At 38.0% G+C, this 24,731-nt stretch overlaps 1 long non-coding RNA gene across 1 annotated transcript in view; it reads right to left on the bottom strand.

Annotated features, from left to right (window-relative positions):
- Positions 1–983: 983 nt before the first annotated feature.
- Positions 984–24,731, bottom strand: part of LOC140625617 (uncharacterized) — a 49,784-nt gene continuing 26,036 nt past the window's right edge. Inside the window, exon 5 of the long non-coding RNA XR_012024970.1 lies at positions 984–1,296. This is a non-coding gene — a long non-coding RNA (uncharacterized lncRNA). The remainder of the gene's footprint in view (positions 1,297–24,731) is intronic.

The following is a 24,731-nucleotide window of genomic DNA, read 5'->3' as shown; positions in this document are numbered from 1 at the left end:
TATGTGTTTCCTGGGGGAATACAAAGGGATTCTGAAAGGTAATCAGCTTGATTAGGTGGAAATGCATTGCAAATATGGAACATGCTCTTTTTCAGGCTTCACACATAAAAGCCCTGTGCAAGCACTAGCTGAATTCACTGTAGGAAGACCCTTGGGTTAGCCCCAGAGGTCATATCCTATAGAGCAGCTTTCAGATGGATCCTGGGTTTGAGTAGATGTATTCAGGGACAGCGAGGTCCTGATAATTAGAAGTCACAATGGCTTGCACTTTTAAAATTATTAGGGCTAAGATACATTGATAATTTGGGTAAGCTAAATTCAGTACACATGCAGGTATCTTTCCAATTATCTAAATCATTTTTCACACTAATAAATACATATGAGAGTGAAGATGGAAATTGTTATACTTTTCTGGAAAGAAATTTAGTAACATTTATCAGGAACTTTTTAAAACAGATTTTATTTATTTATTCATGAGAGACACAGAGAGAGAGGCAGAGACAAGCAGAGGGAGAAGCAGGCTTCCCGCAGGGATCCCAATGCAGGACTCGATCCCAGGACTCCGGGATCATGACCTGAGTTGAAAGCAGATGCTCAACCACTGAGCCACCCAGGTGCCCTATCAGGAACTTTTAATGATGTCCTTAGCCTTACACCAAAAATTCTTTCTATAGGAAGTTGCTGCAAAAAATGACAATCATAAACGGACCCTAAATTTGACATATTTTGTATATAATTTATAAATGAAAAATATTGAAATTAAACCAATCAACATAAAAAGATCAATTAAGTAAACTGTAGTCTATCACTTAATGGAATATTATGCAATCTTCAAATGAATGATATTTAATGATATGACAATGCTCATAATACAGTCTTAATTTTTAGAAAGCAAGATGGGAAGGTCTTTTGAATATAATTTTAATTTTAGAAAATGTATGACCTATATCTTCATGCTAAAACAGCTGAAATCCCAACGCAGGTCCCATCTGTGACCAGAAAAGCAAACAAATTTACATTTACACAAGTGCCACATGTATCCAGAGCCCAGAAGATTATATAAATCATTGATTTTCTTTAAAATAAAGGTCCCCTTTCAAATGATACTGATTCTACTTTGGAGAGTATCTAATAGTTCCTTCATATTTGATAATCCCTTTGTCTTTAAATCTCTCCTCTTACCAAAGTCCTGCTTCATCCAAGAGGAAAAGCATGTGGTTCTTGATTTTCTGGGTGTGATAACAGGCTCATCCTGAAGGGGTAGCGCTGCATTGCTTGTGGACATTTTAGCATGGGCTTTAAAAAAAAAAAAAAGAATAAATTATTCATATGCAAATAAGCACTTATTTTTGCCGATTTGACCACCTCTAGGTGTCATAGTCAAAACCTCCGCACACTGGGTAGGAGATGCATGAGAAAAGAGAGAAGGAGTTAGAAAAATTCTACACAAACAGACACACAAATGATTAAAGAGATAAAACTCAAAATATTATCTGTGGTTATTCCTGGGTTTGGGGATTCTGGATGACTTTAATTTTCTAAGTTCTACTTTCCTTTATCTTCAGGATTTTCTAAAAAAAATTTCTTCGTAACCATAAAATATTTTTTCTTTCAAAAATACCTTTGAAAAAAGAATATCTAAATCTCCAAACTGCAAAATATTGGTAAAATTAGCCTTCAATTGAAGGCTAGTGTTCTTATACCTAACTGCATTAGCCCTATTATGGATACAAAAAAGCTTGGCGACTAGCAATTAAAATTAAAAAGAACGTGAACAAAAATATTCATCCCAGAGAGAAACTAATAGTGTTCAATATTAGCTGTGAAATTAAATATGCATGAGATATTCTCCCTTGATTCACGTCAGTCATTAAATCATTCATTCAATCATTCATTTATTTGATTTACAGCTGAGTAATATCACACTATGTTTATCAAGAAATTTAATTGGGACATATATTACATTAGGATCAAAGTCGACCTTTTGGCAACAATTCAAATTTCAGTCACCTGAGACAATTGGGTTTTAGAGAGGCAATCACGTTATTATCCTGCTAGTTAATATGGGTCTTTCTTGGAGTGGTTTCTCAGAACCAACAACCTCTGATCCAAACTGTCTCCAGTAACACCAAAGACAGCCATGGCCAGCAATTCTAGACAGATCATTTTATCATCATTTATAGGCACATATTATATGGAATTCAACAGATTACATTCAATCGACCAACCCTCTTCAGAAAGTATTTTAAAGTTTAGGTAACAATGTGAAGCTTCTGGGTACAGACCTTTTAAAGTCTCTCATCACAGCTGAGGCTAAGACAGAAAAATGTCAGCTTTGCTAATTAATTGTTGCTGTTTCATCTATTTTCCAACTGACCTGGCAAATCCATGCTCCAGAAGGTGGTAAACTCTGACCATACTTGGGATGCACTCATTTTTGTTTTGTTTTGTCTTACTTTTAGCAAATTCAGGCAGTGTGAATTCAAGCTCATGATGAATGTGTCTTTCCTCTTCCAAAGCATCATCTGTACCCAACTACGTTTTGGCATCTGCCTTGACAACTCTAACAAGCAATCATTTTGACAGGAGACCATCTGTGTCGAACAATATACACAGTGTCTACATGAAACTGAAAGGCAAAGAACAGTGCCTAGGAAGAAATTATTGTCTCAAATGACCCTGGAGGTTGGTATTTAAAATCTCAGGGGAGACTCTATGCCAAAAGTTGAACATTTGAGACAAATTCCTGTCTTGAATGGTTTCAGGGACTAAGACTCTCCCTTGAGGTTTGAAACGATGAGAAAGAAACATTTAATAAACAACTGCCAGCACTGGATTAAGAAGTTGACTCTAATCCTTTCTCTTCTATTAACTGACTCTATTTCCTGGAGTAAGGCACTTGACCTTTTGGTATTCTGTCCTTTTTCTGTCTTAACTAGTTGTGTGTTTCCTTGCATAAGTCACTTGGCATTGGCCTGTCTATCCCATAAGCCTCACCCTCTCTCTCTCTTCCATGAATTTCCCCAGCTCCATTCAAACAATGGGCCTGCTCCCTCCCACACAAAATTCACTGCTCCAATCGAATTCTTTCCCTTATGTTTGGAATGGGCACTAAAAAGATTCCAAATCAAAATAACCTGTCTATTCTCTTGAATTCAGACATGAGATCTCTTGGTGGCAGCCATTTCCCATCACATGTACAAGAAAGTTAAGAAAACTATTCTGGACAAAATGGAAGAATAAAGTAGATAAATAAACAGGGAAAAAAATGTCTCAGATGATTTTTAGGTGGAATTCTAGTATCTTATTCATTCCTTCTTTTTTTTTTTTCTTAAGCTAGTTTGTCATTTAGAAAAAAGGGAAGGCTAAATAATTTAATATTTTATAGGAGTTTGTCTCTGATTTGTTCCCATCTTTATATAGACTTATCACTTATAAATCTTTGGTTATCAATAAGGAAAATGAATGACCTTCTACATAATCAGATGCAGAGTTGTATGTGCTTTGTCACCCCATCCTGTTCTTTCTATTTATAATTCTGTATCTCTTCAGGCCAACGTTTTGGTTGCAGTTAAAGGAGGATACGAAGACAATAATATGTCGTCTCTGTCCTCATGGAACAGTGGTAAGACGTCCATACATAAGCCAGCTCTAAGGGAAGCTAGAACAGGAAGCAGCTGTTCCATCCCAGTGATTCTGAGTTCTTGTACTTAGGTGTGATTGTGACTGCAGTGACATCAGAAATTGCAAATGAAAAATGCAATTTAAACAAGTGCTTCATGCACTATGCAGCTGACAAGACCTGACACTTTCAGATCCAAAGCAGGAAAATGAAATGTTTAATTGTTGTAATAAGAGACCTACTTGAGGTGGATCCCATTGCCTACAGCCCAAAATACATTGAAGACAATAGCAAGCTAAAGACTTGAATGGGTAATCAAGTGACAGCCTTCGGAGTCAGAACAGTGCTGGTGTTCTGGAACATCTATCTGCTCACTGTATTTTCTGTATGTGTTCAGTCTCTACCTGGCCTCTTCTATAAGTCTCTATAGAATGGTCCCTCCTCTATAAGTCTCAATTCCAATGTCATCTCTTGAAAGAAGCCTTTAGCCTACTTGATCCCACAGCGATTGTTTCCTCCTCTGAATCCAAAGTATTTGATATTAACCCTATTCATCTGAAAATCATGTGGCAGGTACCTTGTTAGGAGAATGAAAGCTACTTTAACGAATTCCAAACTTTCAGTGGCTTAACCCAAAATATTCCTATTTCTTATTTATGATGTATTGTAGATTTCTAGCCATTTGATGTCTTTCCTCTAAATAGTGATCCAGGAACCATCTACAACATGCCCCAAGGCATTAGAGTCTTCTGTGTCCATCTAACAGACCAGAGACTCCGTACCATCTCAGGCTAGAAGTGACAAACTTGTATTTTTTCTTTTATCCCATTGGAAAATAACTAATCACATGGCATCACCTGCAAATGTGATAAGAATATGTAGTGTGTGGATGGATAACTCCTTCTGAATGCTGCTCCGAATCATAGAAGTGGGAATTTGAATTTTGGTTGATAGTTGGGTTTCTTTTTCACATATTTCTTGTACTTAAATCTCTTTCTGTGCAATATTTCCCATTTCATTCATTAAAATTCTCTTTAAAAAATTTAAAAAAGATTTTATTATTCCTGAGACACACACTGAAAGAGGCAGAGACATAGGCAGAGGGAGAAGCAGGCTCCCTACAGGGAGCCCAATGTGGAACTCAGTCCCGGGATCCCAGGATCACGACCTGAGCTGAAGGCAGATGCTCAACCACTGAGCCACCCAGACATGTCTCTTTTTAATTTTTTAAAAAAGGTTCTATTTATTTATTTGAGAGAGAGCAAGAGAGACAGTGAGCCAGAGCAGAAGGAGGGGCAGAGGGAGAAGCAGACTCTCTGAGGCAGAGCCTGATGCAGGGCTTGGTTTCCAGGATCCCAATAATATGACCTAAGCCAGAGGCAAATACTTAACCAACTGAGCCACCCAGGTGCCCTCAGTCATTAAAATTCTTGATGATAACTCAATTATGTAACATAATATACTATCTCAAAAATAGTAAATGAGCACAAAACATGTTCTCATTTAAAGTGTCTTGATTGATTTGCACTCAATTGAGAAAGTACCTAAGAATTGCAGTGATGCCAAAGTGCCCCAAAGTGCCTGGAAGTTATCCTGTTATCTGATTTGAAGACTACTAAGAATAAATAGATAAATGGAATGAAAAAATTCTCTTAAAAATGTGGTATTGTGTTTTATTCAACAATATATATTTCACAAACATGTATGCAGCCACTGCAATGCACTAAACAACATGCCAGATGTTTTGGCAAACCAGATGAGCATCTTGAAGTCCCTGACCACAAGAGTTCACAGTTAGGACTAACAAGAAAAATCAGTGATAAACATACTGACTGAGAGAACCACATAAATATAGGTACAAAATGAGATTAAGTTTACAAGCAGGCCAGAGAAGGAGGGTCTCTCACTTTACAGTTTAATCCGCTGTGGTGAGCCCTAGGCAGAAGTCAGGAGGCCATTCCTCATCATAATAAAGTCAGTATTACTAAGGAAAAAAAAATAAAATTGGTATGGCACAGTATCAGACACTGTCATGTACATCAGATTGTTTTCCCCCAACTAGAATCCTTTGAAACAGGTGTAATAATCATTTCGCTTTGGGAAGATTAAAAAACTGAAGCTCAGGGAAGCAAAATGAATTTCCTAAGATTATAAAGTTCATAAAAGCTGGAGCTTGAAATTATTCCATTGACTGTTGCAAATTTTGTCTTTCTCTGTTAGACACTTTCTTGGATTCCTTCAAGCTTTATACTTATTAGTATATGGAAGTGAAGTCACAATGGCAGTCATAGGGGCATCTCACCCTGTAGGTACTGAAGAATGAATGAGTCCCAAGGAATGAGTGGATGGCATGTTAGGAAGCTGCTTCTACCAGTTTAGATCACTAGGGGGCCATCAGCAAATGCTCTTTCTAGGAGTTGTGCTAACTAGTAATTTGATTATATGGTTCCCTAGAGGTCCCAAAATATGAGGAATTGAATTAAAGTCCTAATGTACTAGCTTTTCTTTGAAGCTGGGAACAGCTCTGATAGAACAGAGTTCTTTCAGAAAGAATAGAGTTCAGAAAGGACAGAGTTTACAAAGCACCCTGGAGTCCACATTTACTCCAACCATCTTGCTGATAAAAGAGCTATGCTGGATTGAGCAGTATTACAGCTACCCCTACTGGATCTTCCTTAAACTGCAGCTGGAGTTTCAATAGAAATCGACTGAAGATCTAAGAAAATTTAAAATTTTAATACCAATCCATCTTTCTCTTTAAAAGAGATATGGGAAATACACATGTGGGAAATAAGATAACTTCACATGGACAATAAGGGACAAAAAGTTATCTCTCCTTCCATTCTTTTAAGGTTGTTAGCTTTTTTATGTGGTGGAGAGATGACATTAAATGTTTAACCTTAGACTAAAAGACATTAAGGGATGTCTCTATTTTACCACTCAAAGTAAAAGTGGAATCATTGATGATATAGAAATGCAACAAATCTTAGCATCTATAAATCTGACTATTTTTATAAAATGCACTGATCTTCAAAGTAATCTGTATGTCTTTTCTTCTGGCTCAAAAATAAAGGTCAATTTTAGTCTTCAATAAGGTTGCCAGGAAGGGCTCCCTTTTTAAAAGTCCACATGCCACCCCTAGCCAGAACTCAGTTTGTGCTTCTTTTGTCTCCCCCACCCTTTTCCCTTCCAGATACTTCCACCCCAATGTTCTCTCTGTCCTCCCATAAACCTCGGGCAAACTATAGTCCATAAGCAGCAATACCAGCCACAGCATCTTGGATTTGTTAAAAGCTTTGCAGATGAGCTCAAACTCATATTTCATCTCATTCCTGAAGTCATCAGATTCAAGCTTGTCACATTCTTTGGACACAAAGCTCCAGGCATGTTTTATTCATTATCTGTTCTCATCTTTGAGACAAACACCTGCAACCCATTTTGAGGTCTGGAGACATCCATGAAGTTTCAGTCTACCATGCATAGGTTTCTGTATCTTTTTTAGGGCCAGAACCCAGCTGTGGTATGGTTCACTGCTGCCACTTGGTGGCCCATCTAAGTTCTAGGGTCAAGTGTTCATGAGGGTGTTCATGCTGCTGGGATTTGAGGAAAAAGTTGAAGCTAAAATAGGAATAATTCTTTACTAGCATTTTACATCACATGACTTAAGCTCTAAACCATCTTCTTGAAATTCTTGAGGATGATGAAGAGAAACAAGGGTAAGTGATATTGAATTGAGGGCTGCTGGCCTGATTACTCTTTTAGAGGCCTGCATACAACCTTATGATTCACTGACAGTGACCATTAGGGAGCAAAACACAGAATTGAGGTATGAAGCCTGGTTTTGTCCATACTTTCAGGTAACTGTGGACAGCTGTTCCATTTCTCTGCTTTGGTGTACCTACATTTGAGGGAGGGTAATTATAACTGATTAGTCACTTGCAAATCAATACTTTCTTTGTCAGACACTCAAAAGCAAGTATGAGATATAGATTGCATAACCTTTTTAGATCCTTAAGAACATGAGAAAAAACACTCTAAAATTAGGTGATATGGCAAATTAGTGGTAAAAATAAATGTACCTCAAGTATTCTGATTCTTAGTCTACTGGTCTGAGGGGAAAACACTGTCCTATAGAGTCTTTTTTGATGATAAAGAATTCAATATTTTGAAATAATTGAAAATTTTAGAAGAAAAATCAGAATTGGTTTAAAGTTTAGAGAGAATAATCAGCATACATTAACAAATTTTACCCCAGCTTTCCATATATGCTTACCTTTGTGTAGCATGACAAAGCTTTTTTATAACTAACTAGCTAGCTAACTAACAAACTAAACATATAAATGAAAAAGTAAAGGCCCCACAAGGTTAAATGAAAAATTACTTGCACAGAGAATCCTATGAGGAGGCAATATCAGAAGACATCATTCTCTTTTCTTCAATTCTCAGAAAAGCAAATAGCAGTGCTAGGTCAGAAATCAGTTGGTCAGTCAGAAATAACTCGGACACCAGGCCCTCGACCTTTTAGAGGGTCAATCCAGTTCAGAAAGGGATAGAGTATTGGGTTGACACAAGAATAAGACCTGAGCCAACTGACCACAAAGGATTTTCACTCTATCCCAGTCTCATATTCTACTGATCCCATGCTAGACAACATTAATTTCCTCCTCCTCACCTGTTGAAGGAGATGGACATTATACCCTAATATAGACAATAACTTCCCACCAATAGCCAACATAAAAAGAAATATTCACAGGAGTCCAACGACTTCACAGATGTTTATTAAGAAGAGCATGTATTGGTATTTTAAGACATATAAATATGTATGAGATACGATCTCTATTGTATAGGCATTTACAATCTGCTTGCATTGTACAACTCATGCGAAGCCTAAGCCAGTAAGATCAGTCAGGCTGCCGGTTAGCTGCAGAAATCTGCACTTATTCCTCACCGCTTCTTTTTTATTTATTGTTCTAATCATTGGGCATAATAGCAGCCAAGTCATCGAAGGATGGTGCTGTGACAGGATAATGGTCTCCGGCTTTGAAAATAACGTCTCGGTTTCTCTGAGGCCTCTTCTTTGGCAGAAGGAGACCATTAGCTTGTCACATTGTCCAGCTCTATTGACATTATCTTTTAATTACCCCCAAAGACCCATCTCCTAGCAATATGTCTGAGATTTTCAGAACATGGGGCTTTTTGGACTGACATCCCGATCCATTTTATCATTTAACTTCAGAAAATCTAAGAGGGGGAAGAAGATTAAAGGCTTTTAAAAATGAGGAAGAGCATTATGGGAAGACATGGGGGAAGGCTATATTCATGACAACAATTAAAGTGAAAGTGAAGTAGCAAGGGAAGCAAGTTACTCTGCAAGAATTCTAGGAACAGATGTGAGCGTGGCTATATGGACAACTCTACCATGTTGAATAGGATATCCAAGACAAAAGTCAAGCTCTGAATTGAGTGTTTTTGTAGTTTGGTATAGGGCATAATTAGAGAAGCAGAATGCTGCCAAGGCCTGGAATATTTGCTCTGCCCTCAACTGTTCTTGTGAGACAGATCCATATGACTGGGTGGTCCTTTCTGTTGGCTCCATTGTTTCTGTCAAGTGTCTAAAGTGTTATTATGCCCACGAGGTTGGCCAGCTGGTCCCTATCTCCACTGAGGACAAATAAAGTAAATAAGCTTAAACTTAAATAAGGCAAGGTAAGACATGAGAAAGCATTTTGGGGCCATGGAAAGTTTGAGATCTGAGAGTAAGAAAAAAAAAAAAAGTGGGAATTCCTCTTTGTTAGTAGCGAGTTCTGTTGTGGGAAGGTTTAGGTGTCACGTGGTCAGGAGGCCCCAGGCATGTGTGAGAGTTTTGTTTTTTTTTTAATTTTTTATTGGTGTTCAATTTACTAACATACAGAATAACCCCCAGTGCCTGTCACCCATTCACTCCCACCCCCCGCCCTCCTCCCCTTCTACCACCCCTAGTTCGTTTCCCAGAGTTAGCAGTCTTTACGTTCTGTCTCCCTTTCTGATATTTCCCACACATTTCTTCTCCCTTCCCTTATATTCCCTTTCACTATTATTTATATTCCCCAAATGAATGAGAACATATAATGTTTGTCCTTCTCCGATTGACTTACTTCACTCAGCATAATACCCTCCAGTTCCATCCACATTGAAGCAAATGGTGGGTATTTGTCATTTCTAATAGCTGAGTAATATTCCATTGTATACATAAACCACATCTTCTTTATCCATTCATCTTTCGTTGGACACCGAGGCTCCTTCCACAGTTTGGCTATCGTGGCCATTGCTGCTATAAACATCGGGGTGCATGTGTGAGAGTTTAGAAAAGAGGCACAGGTACAGTTTGTGACAGTTGAGTCAGTCTACAGGCGGATGGCTGTCTCTGGGTTTGTGATAGAAAGGGATGGATGCATGCAATAGGGGAGTCAAGCATGGGAGGTGAACTCTATGTCCTACAAGGTCACTCCTCTCTTGCTTCAGGACTGGGATTCATTCTGCTTTCATAATTTTAGTGGCTATGTGGTTCCCCTAGAGGTCTTTAGTGAGGAAAATGAGCTCTGCACAAGTGTCTTTGTCTTGGAATAGCCCTGTGACCCAGTTAGCAGTGACACCAAGGCAGCTATGTGGGGATGTGCACTCCTCCTTGTCCCAGCTCTGGGAAAGATGGCTCCCTGCCCGCGTTTCCAGCTCACAATAATATCATGGTTGCCAGTCCCTGATTAGAGGCCTCCCTGGGGCTTCACTTGTAGCCTGTCTTCTTTCCCTACAGCCCCACCCTCTTCTACATTCCAGAATCCCCTCCCTCTTCCTGTTATTGTCCTGCTCCTTTCTGATAAGATTACATTTGTCCCTATGAAGAGGAATTTTTCTTTCCTGTACATTAATGTTTTTCAAAGGCACACTAATGAAAAGATCTCTATCCTAATGCCAGATAATTTATACTAAGTGTTCAGGGATCTGAGAGAGGAATAGGCGGGCCCAGAGGGTGGGGGAGCCCTGATACTCCTTTAATCACTTATGAAACATTTGACAAACTATCACCAAGCTTCAGATTCTGGTTTCCAAGTGTAATTTTGTTTTGGCTACAGGGAAAGGAATTGCATTTTACAAGCTAGAATTAATAGTTCAGCTGTGAAGGAAAGTCATGAGTTCCAATGTTAACTTTGCTACTGTGATTAGTTGCTAACACATGGTTTGCAGGCAAAGTCAGTTCAAATCTACCTCGGCTTCCTCATTGGTGAGATGGGGCCATTAATTTACCTCAGGGCGCTTATGAGGGTTAGTGAAATATCATGTCAACCGTGCTCTATAAGTGGGAAACATATAAGGCACTTTGATTACCTGGACATATAAATTGTGACTTGAGGTGAGTTGTATGAAACAGGCCCTATAAAGGGTTTTGGAAAGTTCAGACATTGTCTTCATCCTCAAATTCAGCGCCCAGCCAGATATCACTCGAGCTTTGTTTACAAATACTGTAGAACTCTGTTAGAGCATTACTAAATGGAAAATTCTCCTTAGCAATTATTTTATAGATGGTGAAATTGAGGTCCCAAAAGGACAAGATAATTATTTAAGTTGGTGCATCTTTTAATAGCAAAGCCAGCACTCAAATTGAGCCCAGACATGAGACACCTGAGCTGGGTCCTTTCCAGTCAAACATGTAGTTCCTTCTTCCAGGAACATGATTATTGTGATTCTCCTTTAGAGTTCAGGCTGGATCTAAACCAAACAGACCTTGGACCTACTGTGGGCTCCCTAGCATGAAAGAAAGGAGCTTAGATTTAAATTTACAGCTCTTGTATTTCAAGGCTTTTGCTGATCTGCTGAGCTGACTGTCTTCTGGCCTATCTTCCTGTTTCTGTTGGCTCTGCTGATTTATACCTCTCTTGGCCCTGACTGAGCCACTTGGCGTGCTAGTTTACCAGAAGTTGTGGCTGCAGGGCAGTTGGCTTTGGTCCATTTATCAGTGGTTCAGAGAATTTGACATCCCTTAGTGCAATGGCAAACCTTGCCACCCCACCTGGAAATAATAGAAAACTGTTTCCACCAAAAACAGAAGAACACAGGGAAAATCCATTTAATTCATATGAAAGTAAAGCTAGAGACTCAAACACCCAGGAATCTTCAGGGAGAAAAAAAAGCAGTTATTCTCAAACCAGGAGGCATATAAGAATCATCTGAGGAGTTTGTGAAACATTTGGATGCCCCAGACCCAGCCTTAGGCCAATCGATGGTTCACCAACTAGAACATTTGTCAGAAACATCTGGAGGGCTTATTAAAACAGATTGCTAGGTCCCTCACCAAGTTTCTGATTCAGTAGGTCTGTGGTAGCGTCTGGGATTTTCAATCCTAACATGTTCCTGGATGAGGTTGATGCTGCTGGTCTGGGGATCTCATTTTGAGAAATACTTCCCTATATTAAATATTTTGACATTTCTGAGGACAAGATCCAGACATCAGTACTTTTGTAAAGTCCCCTTGGTGACTGCAATATGTCACCTAACTTGAGAACTACTGACAATAGAGAGGAACACAGATACCAGAGCAAGGAGCTATGATGGCTCATTCATACTTCCAGTCTACTCAAGACGATGAGTCCTAAATCTTTGCAATTATCCTTCTGATAATTAGATGACTAGGCCTATGCTTCTGTGGAACATGCAATTTAATTGAAGGACACTAAGAATGCGCCAAAATATTCTTTCCTTTTTTCTTTTCATCCCTTTTCCTTTCCTTAACAAGTTACCTAAACTTCATGGGGCACATAAGCTTACTCCCTGTGTTTTAAAGACATGAGACAGGCCAGCCTGAATTTCCTTATGGATGCTGGAAGAAGTTAGACTTAACCACAGATGCCCACCTCACCTCTGTAGTCTGAAGACATTTCTAACTGAAAGAACAGCCTAGCAGGACACTGTAACTGTGAAATGCCAGAGGTCACTAAGTTGACCTCATCATGGCTATCGGTAGGCCCATTCAGTCAGAGAAGATGGGTCATGAGGGCACTTTGCATGAATTTCTCATCATCTGCAGTCAGTGGGATGATACCTGCTAAACTGGAAGGGGTGGATATTAACCTGATAGTCATTAATTAAGGATAGCTACTAATCAATTAATATTGACCTGTTGTATGATCAAGTTCATTTTATACATTTTCTTATTTAATTTAATCATGACAATGGTATGAGACAGACATTAGGTTTGTTTTACAGAGCAGAGAGAGAAAATAGTTTGTCAAAGATCAGAAAGAAAGCTGGATTTCTACTTATTTGAGTCTGACCTGGTACACCAGTGAATGCTGGAGATTTCTGTCTAAAGGCAGACCAAGAGAGGAGGCAGGCAGCAACACGGAGCTAAAGTATGGCATGTACTGAGACTACAAATGTTTTTAAACAACAACAAAAAAAGTGCTAATGAGGTTCAAGAGCAAGGCTAAGATGGTTCAGAAGACCATGATACCAACTTCACTGGCATAAGGCCTCCTTCTTGGACTAGAATAATACTTCGTCGATGAAAAAACAAACACAACAAAAACTTGGAAACCTGATTCTCATTAGCCAAAGATATTGTTAACACGATGTAGTAATTTATGCACATACAGTTGACCCTTGAAAAACTTCGGAACTGGAGTTACTGATCCCCACACAGTCAAAAATTCATGTGTAACTTTTGACCCCTTCAAAAAACTTAGCTACTACTACTTACCTACTGCTGACTGGGAGTCTCCCCAATAACATCAACAGTAAATTAACACAGGTTTTGTATATTATATATATTACATACTGCATTCATATAATAAAATAAGCTACAGAAAAGAAAATGTTAAGAAAACCATAAGGAAGAGAAAATACATTTACTGTACTATATTTATTTAAAAAAAAATCTCTGTGAGGCAGCCCAAGTGGCTCAGCAGTTTAGCACTGCCTTCAGCCCAGGGTGTGATCCGGGAGACCCAGGATCGAGTCCCACGTTGGGCTCCCTGCACGGAGCCTGCTTCTCCCTCTGCCTGGGTCTCTGGCTCTCTCTTTCTTTGTGTCTCTCATGAATAAATAAATAAAATCTTAAAAAAAAAAAATCTTTGTGTAAGTGAATTTTCTCAGTTCAAAGCTGTGTTGTCTAAGGGTCAACAGTATATGCATAATGAATTTGCAAAATCTGAAGACATGCAGCAAATACTGATTTGCAGCTTTTTTTTTTTCTATTAGCAATCCAACGAGGCAATTTTATTTACATCTAAAATATGATTTTTAACAAGTGCATTTTATTATGGTATGTGTGTGCATGTGCCATATTTAACCTATGGTAGGACTAGCAGTTCTCTTTATAAAATAAAGTTTTGGTAAAGATTATAATAAATGCTACATCTTTACTCATTTTTAATGTAAAATTCCTACAAGTTGAAATGCTGGGTCTTATGTAGGCTTATTTTTAAGGTCTCTGACACCTCTTACTAAATCGCTAGTTCACAGCACATCATGTCAGTGTGCCGCCCCATGGAAGGGGCCATTTGTTCCAGTCTGGGTGTATCCCTGGAGTGGCATGCTGCCCAGAATGGCCTGCTTCTGCAGGGGGCGCTGCTCTGGGATTTAGCTGCTGTCTCCAGCCTTTGGCTTGAGAATAACTAAAAAGACTTCATTCTCATTAAACCCCCTACTCTCCATAAAGTTGTTGATCCTCTTATTTTTTTTAAAGGTTAGGATTGTCTTTATTCTTTACAAATTGAGACTATATACATGTTGTATATTTCTGAATCAAAAACACCTTTGTCTTCATAGCTGGGTTAGCAAACACACAAGGAACTAGAAAAAAATGTGATACTTATAGTGATCACTGTATTAAAAACCTGTTGGGCATTTTTCCTAAAGTAGTTTTTTTTTTTAATATCTTGTCATTCTAAGCAACTGTTTCTAAAGAAAAACACATTTATCCCAAGCAAAAAGGGCACAAGGGGCAGAGTTTGGCTTCAAGAGATATAGCTCAGATTCTCAGGCCTAGTGAAGAACTCACAAAATATTCTACAAAAAAGCTTTATTTTGTTAAATGAGCATTCCACCTGCATTGTCAAAGGGTGCCTACATCTGCTAACCCCGAGGATACACTGGATATTAATGCTTTTAAATACCAATTTAATAGGTAGAAATTAGTGTCCATAGAAATTGTTTTATTAGCATCACATCCTACTACAAAGTAATAAAAAAAAACTTAATTAAGCAAATAGGATTTCTGCACCAGTCACAGGTTTATCAACACTATTGTAATGAGAAATGTTGGCTTAAATCATAATTTAGGCTTATGAACACACTTAGCTACATTTCCTCTTCATGTTTCTAATAGCCTTGTCCTTCACTAACTCTGGACTTTCTGACTTAGAACTCTCAGATTCAGTGTGTGTGAGTGTGTGTGTAGGGGGTGGTTATTTCCCCAAACCCTTTGTGTTTTGGAACTAATGAAAGAAATATTTTCTCTTTAGGAAAACCAGCATTTCTATTTGTGTCTTCATTTTTCTACCATACTCCACCCCCTTGTTAACCACCTCATTTCCCAATTAACCTAGGGATCCCCGATTCTGGGGGTGAAAGGCAAAACAAAGAGTTGTGCAGACAATATATAATACCCCCACGAGGGCGTCAGAATTTGACAGCCTTCAATAGGTTAATTTTTCAAAGTGGTAAGCTGATATTTCTGTATAAAATGCACATCTGCAGAGTAAATGGTATTAAGTGTTGGTGAATTATGGTCCCAGCCTAGGGGTCACTTGAGCTTCGGTGCTACAAGCACCTTAATGCTTTTTTGAATGAAGGCTCCACTAATTGCTTCCATATGATTCTCCCCTTGTCCCTCCTCCCAACCTCCATCACCGTTCCCACCCCCTCCCCAATTGCGCTTTGGCACACACAGGAATAATGAGCTATGAAATTGTACCATGTTGATTGGAGGCTGATGTTGGAACAGAACCTGCCATTCTCCCCTGGATTTGCTTTGACTCTTGAAGTTCAGACAGCTTTGGGGTCAAGTCCCAGAAGCCATAAGTCCACCCCCCTGCTCCCTACTCCCCCATTCCTTTAAACCACTGGGAGTGCACACTTAGACTGTGAAGAGGCAGGCAGACCATTAATTAGCTTGACTGTTATGCTGTCTGGTGGAAGCGGGATCTGAGGGCATTTTAAAGGGTGTGTTGGCATGTTGATGGGAAGGAGGGAGGCGAAAGGGGTTGTAAGCATTTCCAAAATGGGCCACTGCAGGATCCCTTGGGTGAGTCATGCTGGCCTTGAAATTAGCCTTCTGAACCTTGCCTACTCCCCACCCAGATCACCCCACAAAGTCTGGACCCTGGCACACTGGAAGGGGCAACGGGAGACAACTCAAGCTGGCCTCCTGGATGGAGGTTAAATTTTAAAATATTATCGATTTAGCTGAAAGAGGACGAGCAGGAGACCCGGCAACAGACAAATATGATGAAGAAGAAACCGTGTATGGATCTGGCACCTCTTGCTCGCCAGGCGCTTTCCTAAGCACGGTGTGTGGGCTCTAACTCCCCTGGCTTGGGTGGGAGGCGGGTATGAACATGCCCACGTCTACTAGGAAGGAAAGAAGGCTCATCACATCAAGCTGCTTGCCTAAGATGACAGCTCTAAGCTCACAGATGGTGGATCTAGATCCAGTCTCAGGAGGGCCTGACTTTAAAGCCTGTGCTCTCTGGCAGCATCATCTAGTGGTACTCGGGTGTGTGTTCTGGAGTTATGCAGAGTAACAAGCTGAGGACCCCAGAAACACTCAGTTTTCACATCTGTAAAGTAAGCATGGTCTTTCTATATACCCTATATAGCTATTGTGAGATAAGATAGGATAAGAATGCATGTATAGCAATTAGCGTAGAGCACCTCTTAGCATTCAGAAGATGTTAGCTGTGGGTGCCTCAGTGGCTCGGGTGGTTAAATCGGACTCGTGCTTTGGCTCGGGTCATGAGATCGAGTCACACCTCTGGCTCTGCACTCAGCAGAGAGGGTACTTGAAGATTCTCTCCATCTTCCCCTACCTCCCACTCTCCCTCTCTCAAATAAATAAATTTTAAAAAAGAAGATATTAGTTGTATTTATACTAGTTTTTATTATTAGTATTTATATTTCCTCCTAGAAACCATCAATCACCACTACCTCCTAATCCTTGATCCTCAGGAAGGCCTAGAGCTCCTTATGCCAACCTACCTTTGACCTTAAGCCTGGCTTCTTTTCCTGATTGGTCCAGTTTTGCCTTCTCTTGAGTTTCTCTAGTGCTACCTGTCCTGTTCTCCTGGCAGTAGCACACACCGCTCTTCACATTAATTGTATTATTTAACTGGTATTTTCATTTAATAACTATTTAGTGCCCTCCCCATCCTGTGTTTATGGCTTATTCTTCCTCAAGCCATGAGTCTCTTCAAGAGCCTGTGTCTCTCCGTAGAGTCGGGGCCTCACATTTCTCTGAGTTTCTTAGGGCACCTGGTTTGAAGCCATGCTAGTATTGCTGCTCCAAGAAAGTTTGAGAATTCTATCTTATAGCATTTTATTAAAAAAAAATTTAAAGATTTTATTTATTTGAGAGAGGGAGAGAGAGAGAGAGAGAGAGAGAGAGAGAGAGAGAGAGAGAGAAACTACAGACCAAACCAGAGATATGGAGAATAAAACCAAATTCTACCAAATTTCCCCATATCTCTGGTTTGGTCTGTAGTCTGTACCTGGCTAGCCACTCAGAACCACCTGCATGTCTCAGGCCACTGTGATTGATGGTGGCACCTAGATGTGAGCCAGCATTAGGAATTAGATGTAGTTGGGGGAAAGTAGAAACAAAAACACCTAAGCAAGAAAAATAGTTCCAAAAAATTTAACCAAACAAAATTTTATTTGTTTTTAAAAGCTCTATTTTCCCACTATGAATTTGACATCGTAGCCACACAGATGGTTGACATTTATTTATCTTTACCCAGCACAAATTCATGCTGAATGTATTTAGAGTCAGGATTCTTTCAGACACATTTTATAAAAGCTCAACACAAACTAGCTTAAGTGAAAAGGTTGCTAGGGATAAATTGAAAAACCAAAACAGCTTTCAGGGATCTTAAAAACTGGAATCCAAACCATTTTCTCTATCTGCCCCCCGCCACACACCTCTATTTTTTCCCCCTTTCCTCTAGAACCACTGATCTATTCTTTGTCTTTTTTTTCAGCTCTGGGATTACTTGCTCAAAGCTCCATAATCAAATAAGAGATTTTCTCCAGCAGCCCCACTTAGAAAACCACTAGGGGAATTCTGATAGAAACAAGAATAGGGAATATTATAATTAGCATAGTCTGGGGCCCATGCATCCCTACCCCAATCCCTGAGATAGTCAGAAAGGCCACGTAATTTTTCTTTAATATTTATTTTGAGAGAGAAAGAGAGAGAGCAAGCTCGCGGCAGTAGCTGGGGGGGCCGAGGGGGAAAGACAATCTTAAGCAGGCTCCATGTCCAGCACAGAGCCCATCTTGGGGCTCAATCTCACAACCTTGAGATCATGACCTGAGCTGAAATCAAGAGTTGGATGCTCAACCAACTGAGCTACCCAGGCTCCCCATACTTAATCACTCTCAACTATCTTAAGATAGTTGGAATAAAAAGGTTAAACAGTTGAATATTATTCGGTTATTTTGTTTTGTGCTTATTTGTTATGTGTCTATATAATACATATTTACTGAGCACTAAGGCGAGAATAAACATTAGATGTGGTTACTACCCTTGTGTAGCTAATACTCCAATGGAGAGGTATGACAAAGTGAGGTGTCATGGAAGGAAAAGTTCAGGGTGCTCCAGAAGTATTCCCCAGGAGCTCCTAACTCAGAGAAGGGATGGATTCCAGGAGAAAATCCAAGCTGAGATGTGAGAAGTGAATTAGAGTTGACCTGGTGAAGAGGAGGGGAGAGAACATTGGTGCCTGTGAGAATGCCTAATGTTACATTTACTTGTGTTCATGTCTTCTCTACTCTACTGCTCCCTAAGAACAAGATCAATGAGTTGTTTTTCTCTGTGTCTTTCATGTCTTCTTCACCTACTCTGGGGGTCCATGGCGATATTAATATTTATGTGGTAATTAAAGTATGCCAGGTACCCTTCTAAGTCCTTTACATTTTTAATTGATTTAATCCTCCTAACAATTCTATGAGGTAAGCAAATTTATCAACATCTTTTAAATGAGTAAACCAAGGTACAGAGAGCTGGGGTAATTAGTACAAGGTTACAGAGTTGATAAATTCTGCAGCCCAAATTTGAATCCAAGAAATCTGATGTTGGAGTCCAAGAACTTCTCCATGATGCTATATTGTCTATTGAATGATGGATGGACAGATGAATAAGAATAAAACTGGAGGTATATGACCCGCAAAACAGAGCATCCAGGGATAATGTCCAACAGAAATATACACAGGGCTGAATGTATCTGTCTTAAAAACCAGAGATATAACTTGTCGGTTAACCGTGGACATGGTAATGTCTGGTTGGAAAGCTACGAGGTACTTTCCCAGGGTTGCAAATCAGTTCTTCAAAACTATACTGACTCCCTTTGCAATAGAGACCTTACCAAAGTGCAAACAGGGGTCTTGTCATGTTTGAGAGTAATCTTGAATTCCAATGTTCTGAACTCCAAATAGCTTTGTAATTCCATTTTTTTTCTTGATTTCCCCAGATTCCTCCAATTATTGTCCAGCACCTCACCTTTGCCATTTAAGAATCCTAAAATAGGGATCCCTGAGTGGCGCAGCGGTTTGGCGCCTGCCTTTGGCCCAGGGCGCAATCCTGGAGACCTGGGATCGAATCCCACATCAGGTTCCCGGTGCATGGAGCCTGCTTCTCCCTCTGCCTATGTCTCTCCCTCTCTCTCTCTCTCTCTCTCTCTCTCTGTATGACTATCATAAATAAATAAATAAATAAATAAATAAATAAATAAATAAATAAAATTAAAAAAAAAGAATCCTAAAATAAACGTAAGTCCTTGTAAGACATCCTAGAAGGTCAAGTTAGAAGTCTTTTCCATTTTGGTGAAAATCAATGATGCTTCTGAAGAGTTTATAGCTTAGCATTCCAGTATCTGTTTAATAACTATTCAGCTGGTAAAGGATGAGTTCCATAGAGTTGACGGCTATTTTATTTGAGGTATAATAGTACAGGATAGTCCCAGAGATTGACCTTTGCTCCAAAAATCTCAGATATTGTCTTTGAAATTTCTCCAACTCCAAATCTGAGTATTCTAGTTTCTGAACTCTGCAATGAGGGACATATGTACCTTCCCAAAGTTCTTATGGAGGCTGGAACACTGTTTCTGGAAATGGTACCACTTCTCCTTGTCATTGGGAAGCTACTAGAATCAGACTATCTATCAAATCTATTACCATACTTTGTACCTAGGCCCAGGACTATCTCACCAAGTCTGTACACCTGCTCTCGACAGACTGGCAAAGGAATTGATAATGTTCCTAACCAGAGAGAATGGGAGGAAATATGAAATTTTAACTAAAATAAAGCATTTTCACTGAAAGCTACTGACTCTTTAAAAAAAAATCTGGTGAAAGAATTTGAGCAGCCAACTTTAAGAAAATGGCATATTGGAATAAAGCAGAAGCAGGAGCAAGGGGAGGCTGTTAGGGCTACAGCTACTGACACAGTTTTGTAGTGTCTGCATTTTACTGCAAGGCCTTAAAGGGTTCTAGTTAAATGCAGCAGAGCTGCAGAATTGCAAACCCTCCTACCCAATTTATGACCCGGTAAATTGCACTTGTTTGATTGAAAAAAAAATACTTGCATGGTTGAGCAATTTATATCTTTTTATGGTTTAACATGTATCATAAGCTTATAAACCATTGGCTTTTATTTACTTCTTTATTCATTGACTTGTTTACTTTTATTTGCCTTTTCATGTATAATGTCCATTTTGCTATTGGAATATTGACCTTTATTTTACTGATTTGTAAGCACTTTTTATGGTTATTGTTTATTAACTACACACCTATTATGTTTATAGTTTCCTGTGCCCCCAAAATGCCAGTCACATAGTATCATGCTTGATAAATGTTTACTAACTAAAGAAAAAATTTAAAGCTTATCTTTTGGGAGTATGGCAGAGATTGCTAGTTAACAATGGAAGAGTCTCAGCATAATGTAGCTCATCTAACTTTGCTGCAGAAACAAATGACCTCCACATCTCTGGAGTTTATAATAAAATGATTAATTTCCTAGTCACACACACATCAGCTCTGGTGTGTTTGGTTCCGTACCATGTCTTTTTTGCCTTAGGATGCACGCTAAAAAAGTAGTCCCTATAGACAGCAGAGACTTCACATGTTAGGGAAACATCTTACACCATGTGCTTAAGTGTCTTAGACCATCTGCTCAAAGAAAACATATGTCAAGTTAGCCATAAGTGGTACAGGGATAAGCTCCATAGGGTTGAGTCCAGGGAAGGGGGACAGTGAGTATTTGGAACAAATAAATACAGTGTATTACAACTAGGATCCATTCTCCCCGTCTTTAGGCAGTAAATAGAACCCTGAGTTTTAGTTCTGCATATGGCGGCCTGGCCAACGAATGTATTTCTAAATCACACTTGCAGCTAAGTGTGAACATTTGTGTTTTATGAATGGAATCCCAGCAGAACTGTAACCTTCAAGTTAAGGTGTTCTCCCTCCATTCCTCTGCCCTCCTTATGACTAGAATATAATTAATTTTGGCAAATTATAACCTGTTTTTCTAAATGGATCTTGCTTTTGATGTCTTTGCTTAACTTAAAGGGACAAAGGTTTTTTAATCTGTGTTCCTATAAAAGTTTTAACTTTTAAATCTTGCGTTTAAGTCTGTGATACATAGTTTGTATATATGTATAGTATGAGGCAAGGATCTAAACTCATCCTTTGTCTGTGGATATCCATTTGTCCCAGTATCATTTGTTAAAAAGACTACTCTTTACTTCAGGACACTTGTTAAAAAAAATCAGCTGACCATAAGTGTAAGGGTTTGTTTACACACCCTTAGTTCTGTTCCATCGGGGGTATATCTATATTATTAATATAACTGTATATCTTTATGCCAGTATTACTCTATCTTAATTGCAGTGACTTTATAGGATGTGTTGGAATTGAAAATTATAGATTCCTCTGCTTAGTTCTTTTTATTTTTTTTAATTTTTATTTATTTATGATAGTCACACACAGAGAGAGAGAGAGAGAGGCAGAGACACAAGCAGGCTCCATGCACTGGGAGCCCGACGTGGGACTCGATCCCGGGTTTCCAGCATCGCGCCCTGGGCCAAAGGCAGGCGCCAAACCGCTGCGCCACCCAGGGATCCCCCTAGGAGAGTTTTTTAAAACCATAAATGCATATTAGATTTTCTTAAGAGGTTTTCCAGCAGATATTATTATTATTATCATGTGTTTTTATCTATCAATATGCTGCATCACATTAGTATGCTATTTATTATTCTATTATTATTTTATTGATATGCTATATTACATTAATTAATTTTCTAATGCTATCCCAACCTTGCATTCCAGTCATGTTGTATAATTCTTTTTCTATATTATTGAAATTGATTTGCTAATATTTTCTTGAAATTATTGTGTCTATATTTATGAAGGATTGTGATTTGTAATTTTCTTTTCTTTAGGATGTTTCACTGTATTTGGTATTAGGGACTCGTATCCTCAAAGATGGAATTGAAAAGTCATTCCTTCTCCTTAATTGTCCGTGATAGTTTATGAAAGCTTTGTATTTTTTCCCTAAATATCCTATAAAATTCACCAGCCATCTGGCCCTGAACTTTTATCTGTGAGAAGATACTAGCTTAATTTCTTTACTTGACATAAGTTTGGAAAGAACTGACATCTTAATAATATTATGACTTCCTACCCATGAATATGGAGTATCTCCCCATTTATTTAGATCTTTTTTTAAAATTTATTTCAACAGAGTTTTGTGGTTTTCCTCATATAAATCTTGTGCATATTTTGTTGGAGATATACACAAAAATTTCACTTTTTGGTGTTAATATAAATGGTTTTTAATTTCAAATCCCAATTACTTATTGCAGGTATAGGAAAACAATTGACTTCTGCATATTGACTTTGTATCCTACAACCTTGCTATAATCTCTTATAGTTTCCAGTATTTTTTTTTTAATTGGGGACTTTCTAAATAAACAGGTATGTCATCTGTGAACAAATATAGTTTTATGACTTCCTTCCCAATAGTTATACTGTTTAATAATTTTTCTTGTCTTATTTTATGAGCTAGGACTTCAAGTAACATGTTGAATAGAAGTAGTAAAAGGGCATAGCTTTGTCTTGTTCCTGATCTATTGCATCTATTTTCTCACCTTAACATATGATGCTATTTTGTAGATGTTCTTTATCAAATTAAGGATTTTCCTTTTCTTTCTAGTGTAGTTGTCAAATGCTTTTTATGCCTACATAAGTATGATCACATGATGTTATATTTATTAGTTTGTTTCTCTAATGGATTGAATTGATTTTTCTTTTTCTTTTTCTTTTTCTTTTTTTTCCTTTTTTTTTTTTTTTTTTTTTTGTAAATTTGGACCAGGCTTGCATACCTAGAATAAATCCCACTTGGTCATAGTGTGTAATTTTTTTATATATATTGTTGCATTCAATTTGCTGATATTTTGTTGAAGATTTTTCCATGACCCATCTATGGGTCAAGAGAAGTTGTATTTTCATTTCTTATAATATCTTTGCTACTGATAATAAGATAATGATGTACTTATAGAATGAGATAGGAAGTATTCCCTCTGCTTCTATTTTCTGGGAGAGAATTGGTATATATATATATATATATATATATATTTTTTTTTTTTTTTTTTTTACTTAAATGTTTAGCACAATTCACCAGCAAAGCCATTTGGGTTTAGTACTTTCTATTTGGAAGGTTATTATTATTGTTTCAATTTCTTTAATAAATATATGTCTATTCCAATTCCAATTCCAATTATCTATGTCTCCTTTTATATGACTTGGTGGATTCTGTCCTTCAGTAAATTGATGTATTTCATTTATGTTACCAAAGTAGATGAAGCATAGTATTCATCTGGGCACAGTGAGTCATATCTGTGAGTTTTCATTTCTGATGTTAGCAATATGTCTTTTCTTTTTTTTTATTAGCCTACCTCGAAGTTTATCAACTTTACCTTTTTAAAAAATTAGCTTCTGGTTCTGTTGATTTTCTCCTTGATTTTATGTTTTTAAATATAATTAATTTTGCTCTTTTTTCAAGTTTTTAAAAATTTCTTTTGGCTTTAATTTGCTCCTTTTTTCTAATTTATTAGGGTAGAAAGAAAATTTGAGCATTAATTTTTATTTTCTAAATACATGCAGCCAATGCTATGAATTTCCCTCTAAGACTGCTCTTGCTACACCCCACAGATATCAAATTGTATTTTAATTTTCATTTAGTTAAAATATTTTAAAATTTCTTTTGAGACTTCATTGACCCATGTATTTTTTAGAAGTGTGTTTTTTATTTCCAAATATTTTGGAATTTTCCAGCTTTCTATTGTTGATTTCTAGTTTTATGCAATAGAATTAAGAGAGCAAACTTTATATGATTTCTATTATTTTAAATTTATTAAAGTGTGTTTTAGGGTCTAGAATGTGGTCTATCTTGCTGAATGTTCCATATGAACTGAGAAGAAAGTGTGTTCTGCTATTATTGGATGAAATATTCCATAAATGTCAATAAGACCCCATCGATTAATGCTATTTTTATGTTTATCTATAACCTTTTTAATTTTTTGCTTATGGATCTGTTGACTACTTACAGAGAGGTGTTGAAGTCTCTACCTCTAGTAGTGGCTTGTCCTTTCTTCAATTAGTTTTGTCAGTTTTGTCTCAAATAGTCTGATTTTATATTGTTAGGTGAATGCAAGCTAAAGTCTATTATATCTTTTTAGAGGATAATCTAATCTAATCTAATTAGTTACTCTAGGTTTCTATTGATTAGTGTTATGGTACATCTTTTTCTATCCTTTTACTTTAAACATATCTATATTTTATAGTTAAAGTGGGTTTATTA

Source organism: Canis lupus, chromosome 3, assembly GCF_048164855.1.
Source record: "Canis lupus baileyi chromosome 3, mCanLup2.hap1, whole genome shotgun sequence".
Classification (NCBI taxonomy): Eukaryota; Metazoa; Chordata; class Mammalia; order Carnivora; family Canidae; genus Canis; species Canis lupus.
Note: the sequence above shows the minus strand (reverse complement) of the source record. Positions and strands in the feature narration are given on the sequence as shown.